Genomic DNA, 11,049 nt, shown 5'->3' on the forward strand with positions numbered 1-11,049 from the left:
GTTAAGCTGTGGCTCAGGAGCTGGAGCGGGTCGTCCACTAAGCAGAAGGTTGGTGGTTCGATCTCTGTGACTTTTACTGTAAAGCACTTTGAGTCATTGACACCAGAGAAACGCTGCAGCGATCATTCTGCCTGTTTGGTTTGTACTGATGCTGTTTGCAGTTTTTTCTTTCTGACCTTCAGTCTTTGAGCCGAGAACAATAAAAACCTGCTGCTGGACTCGTCACCTGTTTATTCAACGTTCAGTGAAGCTCGACTCATAAGAACCTGAGGATATAACATATCATAAAATGATTATATTATATAAACCAACATCTTGTTAGGAGTACAAGGTTTAATGATCCCAGAACTTACTGTTTATCAAAACTTAATTGAGTCTTTAATGTGTACATTCATTTTCTATTAGAGTATCAGTGAAAAGTCCATAAAAACCTCCTTGTTTATCAAACGCTTCATTTAACTCTACTCCAGGGTTAGATTTGTTTATTGTTGGAGAAGGAAAGTTGATTTCCAGATTCACAGACAATATCTGCAACATGTTAATGAGTGCGGTCATCTTTCAGCCAATATCATAATGTCCTGCAAATGTCTTTTATATTCCAACATTATCTTCAGAAAAAGGTTTTAACAGCCTTTTAGATTCATGTTGCCGTCAAGCCAACGTTGTATTTTTATACCAGCCTCGGTGGACGTCTCATATAAATGTTGCTTGGCTTAATATTTATTGATGAACTCCGAGCTCTCGGTTCAAAGCCTCCTCCGGGACAAACAAAAATGCTCATGCAAATAAATCAAGGCTCCATCAAAATACTTTGATAAATGAATGTAAACAAATGCAACTCAGATGTGGGGGAAGCAGCATCACTGGCGTCCACCCGGGGCCCGAGACCTCATCGCCGCAGTGAAAGGCTGATGTCAGACACCTCCTCCAAACGGACAACGACTACACAATCGTCAGCATGTACTCAACGAGTGATTTAGTCATCTCTCTCTGGGGCCGGGGCTTGACACGGTGCACATGTTGTACCGAGGGCCCCGTACATCGATCACATCTAAGATCAGAGTGTAATTGTGGCGGCGAGTGCGTCTGCGTTTGTGTGTGTGTGTTGAGGTGTCTGTGTGTGTGTGTGTGTGTGTGTCTGCAGCATACATGTGCATAACATACGCAAAACATGAGGAGAGAAGAATGAAGCCATCCCGTGGGCATTAGAGGAATGCAGCTGGTATAGACTGGAGTAAGAGGAAGGGTGTGTGTGTGTGTGTGCGTGTGTGCGTGTGTGTGTGTGTGTGTGTGTGTGTGTGTGTGTGTGTGCGAGTGTGTGTGTGTGAGAGAGAAGTGAGGCTGGATATCGGCACTGGATCTCCCAATTCAAATCAGTTACATCTCATCAAAACCAATCCGGTGTTAAATTCATGCTGGGAACTCTCGTTTCTCCTGCGCTCACCAATTGAGCAACACGTTTATCTCGAGATTTAAAAACAATTGCATAAAGAGATCGGATTAAAGGCAAAACTGTAAACACATTTCTCGGTTATAAAACTGAGGAGCGAGGATTTATTCTCCTTGGTGAATGTGAAGTGAGTAAAACATGATACAGCTATCTTTCTTTTTTTAGGTGTACATGTGCAGAAGTTGAAATAATAAAAAAAAGCTGCACCGGTCATTCATCATCATTTATGCTTGTTTTTAAGACGGATTCGGTCCCGTGCAGCGATTGTTGTTTGTGCAGAAACATGTTTACAAAGAAATTACGCAAATGCAAAGGTCGATTGTGGGTTTTAAGGCTAATAATTGGAATGTACCCCTTTCTTCCCCCCCCCCCCCCCCACTTACAGATGGAGATAGTGAGAACGGGTGGAGCCTCCGAGGCCTTATCACCGGTCTCCATCTCTCGGGTTTCACAGCGCCGACATCTCCGGGGACGCAGTCTCACGACCTGGCAGAGCCCAGAGGTCGAGGCCGAACCAATAATCCTTCACTATCCATGCCTCCCTCATACTCCTGCCCCGCCGTCCCTCCATCACCCATTCTCAGTCCTCATCCCCTCGTTCTCTAAATAAGGGCATGTTGAGTCTACCGGCACACGGAGGAGAACCTCCACTTACGAATCAGGAGTGAGTGAAGAGAGTAACTATGTTTTTCCTGCGTGATAAAATCAAGTGTAGCAGAAACGTCCTGGTTGTGTTTGGATTCGGGGTCTTTACCAGACCATGAGATCCTGGAGGATTCTGCTGCTCTTGTGCCAGTGAGGGTTGTTTTCAAACTTCACATGCAAGTGCAGACAGACGGGGAACAGACCCCTACAGGTAGAGGAGTCTGTTCACATGCAGCTTCCTGAAGACATTCCAGTCACCACCATGCGTCGCCTCTTCTCCTTTTGAACTCAGAAAGTCTTTACTCGTAGAGTTAGAATGAGATAAATTAGTTGATTTAAAGAATTGACTAGTTTGAAATCGTTTAAGTCTTTTTGACAAACAGTTGATTTAACTTCTTCTCTGTCATAGATGATTTGGTTTGATGTTTCATTCACCAAACAATGAATTGATTGATATAAGAATATCTCCAGCTATACAACTGCTAATTATATCCACAGTATTCATCTATTCATCTTTTTTCTGTTTCTTTTCATTGTTTTGACAAGTAACCAGTTGTACAAAATCCGACCAGAGAGAAAGTTTGCCGATCTCAACCCGAACCCGATGTTTTCCTCGATTTACAGACATGTGCACCGTTTAAAACATCTTGTCCGATCGCTACCCGATGCATGGGAGAGACTCTTCCAGCACCGAACACAGATGCACACACACACAGGTTTTTAATATACACATGCACAGATGAACCATGTAGATTTAGTTACAGTAGATTATGAAGACGTTTGGCCTAAATATTTGGAGGGGCTGTCGCTCTGCTCGCTGGCTCTGTGTGTACCAGCAGGCGCGCTGTGTGTGTTGGGAATCATTCCGCTCTGACAGATGGAGCTTTTAGTTCTGTTTTCAAGGTGCTCCGGGTTAATTAATCCAAGCTGCATTACCCGTGCACACGCTGTCCTCCTCTACGCATCAGCTACACGCAGCGCTGTATGTTTGAAAGAGTCTGATGCTAAGTCCCCTGCTCCAGCACAGGGGCTTTAGGCTGATTCTCTGTTGTTCTGAGACTTAATGGTGGAAAATGCAGTAAACGCAGGTCCAAATGAAAACCAGGGCCTATTGTCAGTGTCCATTACGCGTCAGCCTTCTGCTTCACCTCTCCCACTGGTCGCAGAGAGCCAGTAAACTGCCCAGAGACCACGGGCCCTTCCTAGAAATGCTGTTGAACCATCACAATCCTCCCAGAGTGTTTGCATTCAAAGTATTACTGGTCAGCCCCCATCAATTACATTCTTGGCAGTCGCCGGCAGTGGAGCCAAATTTATGAAAGGGTGGTGCCCGGCGGAGAGGCTTTGAGGAGGGCTTTTAAAGATTTCAAGGTACAAGGGAGTTTTTTCCTCTGTGCTTTTGAACTCGCCCCCTTTATCATTTCAGCTTAACATCCATTAGAATGCCACAGACATCAATTGTGATAGATACTCTGCCCACAAAAAGCAGGGCTCTCTGTCTGTGACATCTTAAAATGATTACCGGGGTTAAAGAGGCCCTTCAACATTAAGAAGAAGCACCGGTGGACGGGAGGGGCAGGGAGAGGGCGGGGGTGCAGAAAGGCCTCCCAGGAAAAATGGCACACGGCTTCACGCTGTGGGGGTCTGGCAAATCATTTGACGCGGTTCATGCTTTGCATTAATTTTTCGTGATCGTGGCCGCGCAGAGCCAGCGCTTACAGATGCAGCTGATGTCATGCCGCACAACTTTGTGCATAAACAATGTCACTTCACACCCACTCATGTTGAATAAATACCCGAGCGATGCCTCCGCTTCTCAGAAACCGACTTTTCTCCTTCACTGAAGTGGACAACAGCAGCTTTTTTTTAAGTATCTGATGAAGGATGACCCCGTTAAATGGTGAACGGGCTCCATTTAAATGATGCTTTTTCTAGTTTTAACGACCAGTCGCAGCCCTTTACCCAACGACTCACAGCCGTCTGCTCATCCCACTCTGAAACGCATCCCATTCACACACAGCTGTTCAGCAGCCATTCTGGCGTCCGGTGTCCTTGCTCAAGGACACTTGGACATGTGCACTGGAGGAACCGGGGATCTGATTAGTGGACGGACCCGCTCTACCTCTGTTGCCTCTCGCCATTTAATCATCTTCTGTTCCCTGTGTCCTCCAGGACGACAGCCGGGGACACGATGTCTGAATTGTGTCCGTCTCACCCACTCCGAGTTTCAGAAATGCTTCCGCAGCCAAGTTCAAGTGCTTTGCTGCACTTTGTACGTCTCCACTTCCCACACACCTGAATCCCATTTCTTCTGTGTTTGAAGCTCTGTTTGTTCTCCTTGACCCGACCTGCTGATGAGAAAACAGCGTCTGGCCCGGGTCAGTGTCCTTGTGTGGATGATTGCCTCCGCTCCTTTATCCGTGTGTGAACATGTGCTCTTGTAGGTGTGTAGGCGGGTTCTGTCACCGCTGCGTAGCTGGAGAAATCTATATGTAATATGTCTTTAAAAGTAGTCAGAGGCACAGTCTGTAGCTGCTTTCAGACATGAACTGAAGTTGGGACGTTTTCCTGAAATTTTCCAGAGGAGTTTTATGTTTCAAGTCAGTTGCTCTGCACATTTTCTGGAACTTGTGAAAATGTCAGAGTGAGCTTATAAGAAAATACAGCAGGTAAATCTCAGCGAGCGACTGGGCGTGTTGACGATGCTCCTAACACACGATGGACGCTTAACTGTAAAAATGAAAAAGCCTCAGGGTGAAAGAAAAGGGCAACGAGATTTGAGAGCTTTAGATGATGAGGTCTGTTGTTGATGTGCTGGAAAAATAAATACTGAGCTTTCCACAGCAGAATTTCTACGTCATTCTGCTGTTTTTGTGATCTCCTGCTGTGGTTTTCATGGGTGAAAGAAAAAACAATTTTGTGGACATTTTCCCAAGGTCATGTCTGAAAGTGCAATTTGGAGAAAGATGTTGTGCAACAGACAACAACGGGAGACGTGGTGCAGATATCCAGGCTGAATCCAGGCTCTGTGGACGCCAAGTTGTCCCTCAGTCAGTCAGTCGGTCCGTCCACCAATTTGATCCAGATTTGAAATATGAAGTAAATAAATATCTTCTTGAGTAGCTGCAGACTCCAGCTCTCTCTCTCTCCGAAAGGCCTCCTCTGATACAGGAGGTCCTTGTGGTCTGAATAAAGTCTAATGAGAAAAGAGGATTTAGAGATTTTTCTTTTTCTCCGAGTGGCAACGGGCCATGAACACCAGCCAAAACAAACCCCACATGCAGGTCACACACTGGAAGTTCTTTTGTCAAGAATCTGCGATCACTTCTTCATCAAGCCCGTGTTTACACTGGTGCAGCTCCAGGCGGCTAATTGAGTAAATGCTACAAGAGTTTTCACCTTACCTCCTCGGTCTTTTCCCCGGATCCCTGGTGAGGTCTCGCCTCATTTCAAATGCTGGACGTGAGCGTTGCTGAATCTTTATCCCCTTTTTCCATCTCACACAAAACGTATCCCACACCTGCAGTTTCACCTTTTGGACTTTGGACCCCTCAAGTGATTTCCCATGAAATCTGCACGATGGCAGAGGCCAAGAAAAAGCTTTTTATTCGTATGCAAATTATCACAAATCACGGCTCTCGCGGATGTAATTGATGATGCTGTCACATTTCTTTACACACACGCCGCTAAAATAAGCTCCGGAACCAAATATCTCTGAAATGATGCAATGATTCACTCACAGAACACTTTTTCATATATGGCACCGCAGAGGAATCGTTAGTCTCCACATCATGAACTGGGAAGCAAAAGTATCTCATCCCTTTATTTTCTGTTGACAGATCTGTTGTCCCGCTGAACATCTGAATCTCTGAGTCTGTAAAAGATTGGCCGCGTCTCCTGGCCCATGCCCAGCATTGTGTTTATTATCCAAACAAACCGTACGTCTCCGCTCCTCAGACAAATGTCCAAATCAAGGAGTTATTAATTATTCAGCAGAACTGGAATCGTCTTTACCAACAGATACTGTGGGAAACTGAGTTACAGGGGTGAAGTCGGCGCTCCCCAGTGCTCACCAAAGTGCTTTCCAGCTGAAGGAATGTGATCTGTTTAATTAGAGCCCACGAGAGGGCTCATAGGAAGCCCCCCAAATTTTAATCACTGGTCCCCATGGCTCCCTGGGACGTCTCTAGCTGGTTGGAGGTCAATGCTACAAGGCACAAGTCAGAGTGCCATGCTGCCAGAGGTTACCAGGGCCAGCCAGTTCTCAGCCTGTGTGTGTGCCAAGCCCACGTACTCCTACCCTCTCAAGACCCCGCTCGGCGGCTGGCAGGCTACGGTTCTGTCCACAACATTTCCAAAATATTTGTAAAAACCCAAATGGCTTCAAAATATTTGAGCAGCCAGACATGAAAGGTCGACGACCAAATCAGCGGAGGAGACGAAAATCTGCGCCGGGGCCGTGCGAGATTAGTTAAGTGAGCGATTCCACATGAATATTTTTTCGAATGTATTTTTTTCTAATATGGCCCAGCTTGTGTGTGTTTATGCCACCGCTCCAAGTAAACACCAGAAACTATTTGGGCCGTGTCACCGATTAGAAGCCGTCCCTTTGATTCAAATGCTAACTTTGATGTCGTCGAGGAGAAGGGATTTGCTTTAGTGCGGTCGGTAATCCAAGAGTTACGTGTACATGAATGGCTTATTTTACGAGAGCAAGTATAACCACAAACACACATGGAAAGAAACTGGCCCCATTGTGCTAGGAAACCCAGTGGGCTTTCATCTCATGTCTCCATGCCTCTGAACCATGGACTCTATTTACAGGACCAGGATTCTGAAGTGGGACATTAAAAACAAATTGACCATATGTATGTTTTATCTACTGTTTCTACCACTGCTGCGTGTACCCGGGAGGCTGGTTGTAACTGAAAGTACGTGGGTTGGAATCCTTTTACAAATCAATAAACATTGCTATAAGTAGTTTACATGGATTGGCATCTGTCTTCATGCCCTTGAGCAAGACACAAACTCCGCTTCCTCCCAATTTCTTATGCTCCGGGCAATCAGTTATCATGTTAACACAAAAAGCACAAGTGTCTTGACATGTTTTGCTGTTTATGCGAGTTTGATTTCTGTGTCGCAATATTCCAAAGCACTCATTGTGCATCTAAGTGGTGATATGAAAATACGCCTGCTGGTGTCCTGATTATAGATTTTTGTGTAAATAAAGCCTCTGTTGTGCAGAAACCACGAAACCCAATATTCTTTGTTTTGGTCTCCACGGTTCTGCCAACATCCTGTTTTCCAGCTAGTTGCTAACTTTGTCTTGTTTGTAGCTGCCGGGCACGTTGGTGTTAATGGATTTTCTAAACGCTTGTTCTGCAAAAAGAGTAAAGAGAGAACGGCTGTAAAACCAAAACACTGCAGCGTCACTTCAGGCCTCACCAGCAGAACTAATGGTCAAACTTCTGTGCGATTTTAAAAAATGTGTTAATAATAATAATCACCGTTTCAGAACAATGACCCGGTTGAGGTTGTTCGAGGCCAGTTAAGTACGACTGGGCATGAGTGACACCTGTAGCAGTGGGTCGGTGGGAACAGATGATCAGAGGTCGAAGGGTCTCGGGGTTCGAACACATTGACGAGGCGGATATTTGACCTCCAGCCGTCAATCACCACCTCAAGCTGTCAACTGTGTTTAATGACTCGGTGACACTCAGCGAAGCTTCTGGAGACGACGTTCACTAGCTGATCTCATTTTCTACTCGAGCCACAAAGGTTAATAACAAACTTTACACTTTCAACTATTCCTGAAAATGTTGACCCCTTGTTCTCCAGGGAGTTTGTGTTGGTGAGTGGATCGGAGCTGAGATAAGCCCTGAAAGCTTCCGCCACCTTCCCACAGGAGGAATGGAAAAACCAAGGGGGGTGAAAGAGAAACGAGCTGCAGGATGAAGGTGAAAAGCTGACCACATCCTATGTTGCTGTAGAAGTTCCTCCCGAGACACATTCTCACATGCACACGGGAGAGCCATTGACCTTCTGCGTGAAAGCCTCCGATAACAAAACAAGACATCAATAAGCTGAAAACCGATACTCCACAAGCGGAAATCACCTCTGCACATGGAACAGCCCCAGAATGGCTGTTCAGAGCACAATTGCCTTAATACAGTAAAGGAGGGGATGTGCTTCTGTATTGTGTCGGCCAACAATAGCTGAGTGTAAACTCGCAGACGCACCACCCTATGGATTCAGCTGCTCTCCACGGGGCTGAGCCATTGTGCCGCTCCTGAAAACAGCTCTTTTGTGGCTGAGGGATGATTTGTGTCAGGTAACAGGTGGTGAGAAATCGGCAGAGATGCGGAGATAAGTGACAAACAGAGAGAGAGAGAGAGAGAGAGAATGAAAGAGGGAGAAAGTGAGGAGGAGGCCAGAGGTGGAGACGTGGTTCTTTCTTTCTCTCTTCCTGTTTTCCTAAATTTATTTTGATTGCTCTTCAGCTTGGGGCGGAGCAGAGTTTATTTAATCTGTTCCACTGACTCACAAAGGAGCTGTCACACTGGTATGATACCTTCGTACACTGGGCTGCAGTGGAGCATTGAGGGAGCTCCGGAGAGGATAGAGCAGCACACAACCCCCCCCCCCCCCCCTCACACTCTGAGTGAGGCTACATCCATAAGACTACGTTTACATTTGCGTTTCCTAACTTGGATGTCGCCTTCAATTCCACTGAAGGAGCTTTGTTTGCACTATTCTTCTAAATTGAAGGTACACGAAACTACCTGAAGAAGAAACGTCACGTTAAGCAGCTACAGAGTCCGATATTATGTGTACGTTGTGTTTTCTGCTTCCTCTGCTGTCCCCTGGTGGCTAAAAAAAACCCCAAAACATGCCTGGTATCTCACACGTGGACAGAATGGCGCCTGCTCCAGTCCGGTGTAGTCAGGTCTGACTGGACTGGAGAGACGAGGGTGCCGGTAACATAACACATCAATGGCTCCGTGTGCAGGACAATGATGTGCAAACCATGCACGGATCTGCCCATTGAGCTCACACCCTATCATTCAGCCCGGGAACGGTTGATCGGCGTCCAACAGGGTACGTCCAGCGGGATGCCCTGGAGGAGATGAGGTCATCGGAACAGACCGTGTGGAGTAAATGAAGCAAACCATGCTGATCCAACTCGCCCCTGCGTTCGACCTGTTCTTTCTTTCAACTGGAACTCTTTTACTGTCAGGGATGACTTCATTGATAAACCTCCTGGATGCTCTTTGAACGCCTACACCACCACGGACGCAGCGTAAGGTTTTTAAGACGCTCCGAGGTCCCGGGAGCTTGCGCCGATCATCCAAACAGCTCGGGCGATGAGGGATTGTTGAAAGAGAAGAATCGTAAATAACGTTTATATGCTCGTTTTTTTATCGGTACACAGCGTCTAAGGAGAGGATTAAGGAGAGGGGAAATTAAGAAATAAAGGTCATGAGCCAAAGATTAATCTTTCACATCACAAGAAAACTGTCTGCACCTTGAGCGTGTTAATCCTCCGGCACGGGAATTTGAGCAAAGGGTAAAAAGAGCTTGTGTCTTTGTGCCAAACATTACGTCTCGTCTTAGTCACCAACCCCCGAGTCTTCAGTCTTGGCTTCATGGCCCAAAGGAGGACATCCACTTAAACAGATGATTTTTGTTTTCAACACAACCGCAGAAACAAGAGAGGGGGGGGGGGGAGGGATGTGTGTGTGTTTCAAATGGCACAAGGATGTCAGATTTCAGATCAAAAAAAGTGCTTAAAGATCATCCATATACAAGGATTTCCTGTTTCATCATTTATTTGTGTGTTTGTTTTCCAAGTCGGCATCAACAGTCTTCCTTCTATATCTCTGGGCTTTGATGTGCTTGCCATTTCGTTTCCAACGTGCATTACGATCTGGCGACGAGCGCGCCTCAATTACAATGGCAACGAAAACATTTCGGAGACGGAATGTTTTTTTCTTTCTTAATTAGAGATGGCAGCGAAAGCCGGGGGTTTGTGTTGTCTCACTGAGAGGAAAATGTTATACACAAATTCCATGTAGTTAAGGGCAGGGGTCACTGGGACTGTTTATAAGCACGATGCAGAAGAAATGACAAAACAAAAAGCTCTTTCACACGACTGTTGATAATACGCGCGTTTTCCATTTTTAGCTACGGGTTCGGCCGTGGTTTAACGTGATGAGTTGTTGAGAACCGTAGAAAAACCAAACCAATAAATTAAAGTGGCTAAAAACTATGAAAAGCTTCAGGAGCTGGTTGTGGAATTTGTAGTTATAGAAACCCGTGTACGTGTAAAGGACAAACATCAACCCACCGTGATGTCACCCATTGGTTTGTGAATGTTGTGAAGCCTCAAGTTTTGGTGGAGCGGGGGGGTGGAGCCTGACTGAGAGAACGCTGCACGCCGACTTGCACCCATTGGACGGTTCTAGCTCCAATTCACACCATGTTTTATCGTCTATTTGACTCTTAATGGGGCGATAATTAACAAAATAAACCTCCTGCTGTATTAAGGACTTGAAACTACACAAATCTATGGTCAGGAAGTAAATTGATTTTAAATAATTAAGTGTCCCTGATATTTGGTCACTGGGGAAACAGAGATTAAAGAAAAACAGCCTTTTCAATGTGATTTTTTTTGTCAAGTTCCTGATGTTAGCATGTTAGCAATCAAAGACATCATTCATACTCAGAAGCTCCAACACAAACATGGTTTGGTACAAAACTCCTGGACGTGTCATATGTAATATTTCATTTATTTACTTTGGCTCTCGGACGATGGTTGAGTTGGTGAGAACTGTTCACTGCTCAAAACAAGGCAATAAAATTTAAGTGGCTAAAAACTGTGAAAAGCTCCAAAGTTGACTGTGTATTTTCATCGGGATTGGCAGCAACAGCAATCGAATCCCATCACAGATTAA

This window comes from Hippoglossus hippoglossus, chromosome 19, assembly GCF_009819705.1.
Source record: "Hippoglossus hippoglossus isolate fHipHip1 chromosome 19, fHipHip1.pri, whole genome shotgun sequence".
Taxonomy (NCBI): domain Eukaryota; kingdom Metazoa; phylum Chordata; class Actinopteri; order Pleuronectiformes; family Pleuronectidae; genus Hippoglossus; species Hippoglossus hippoglossus.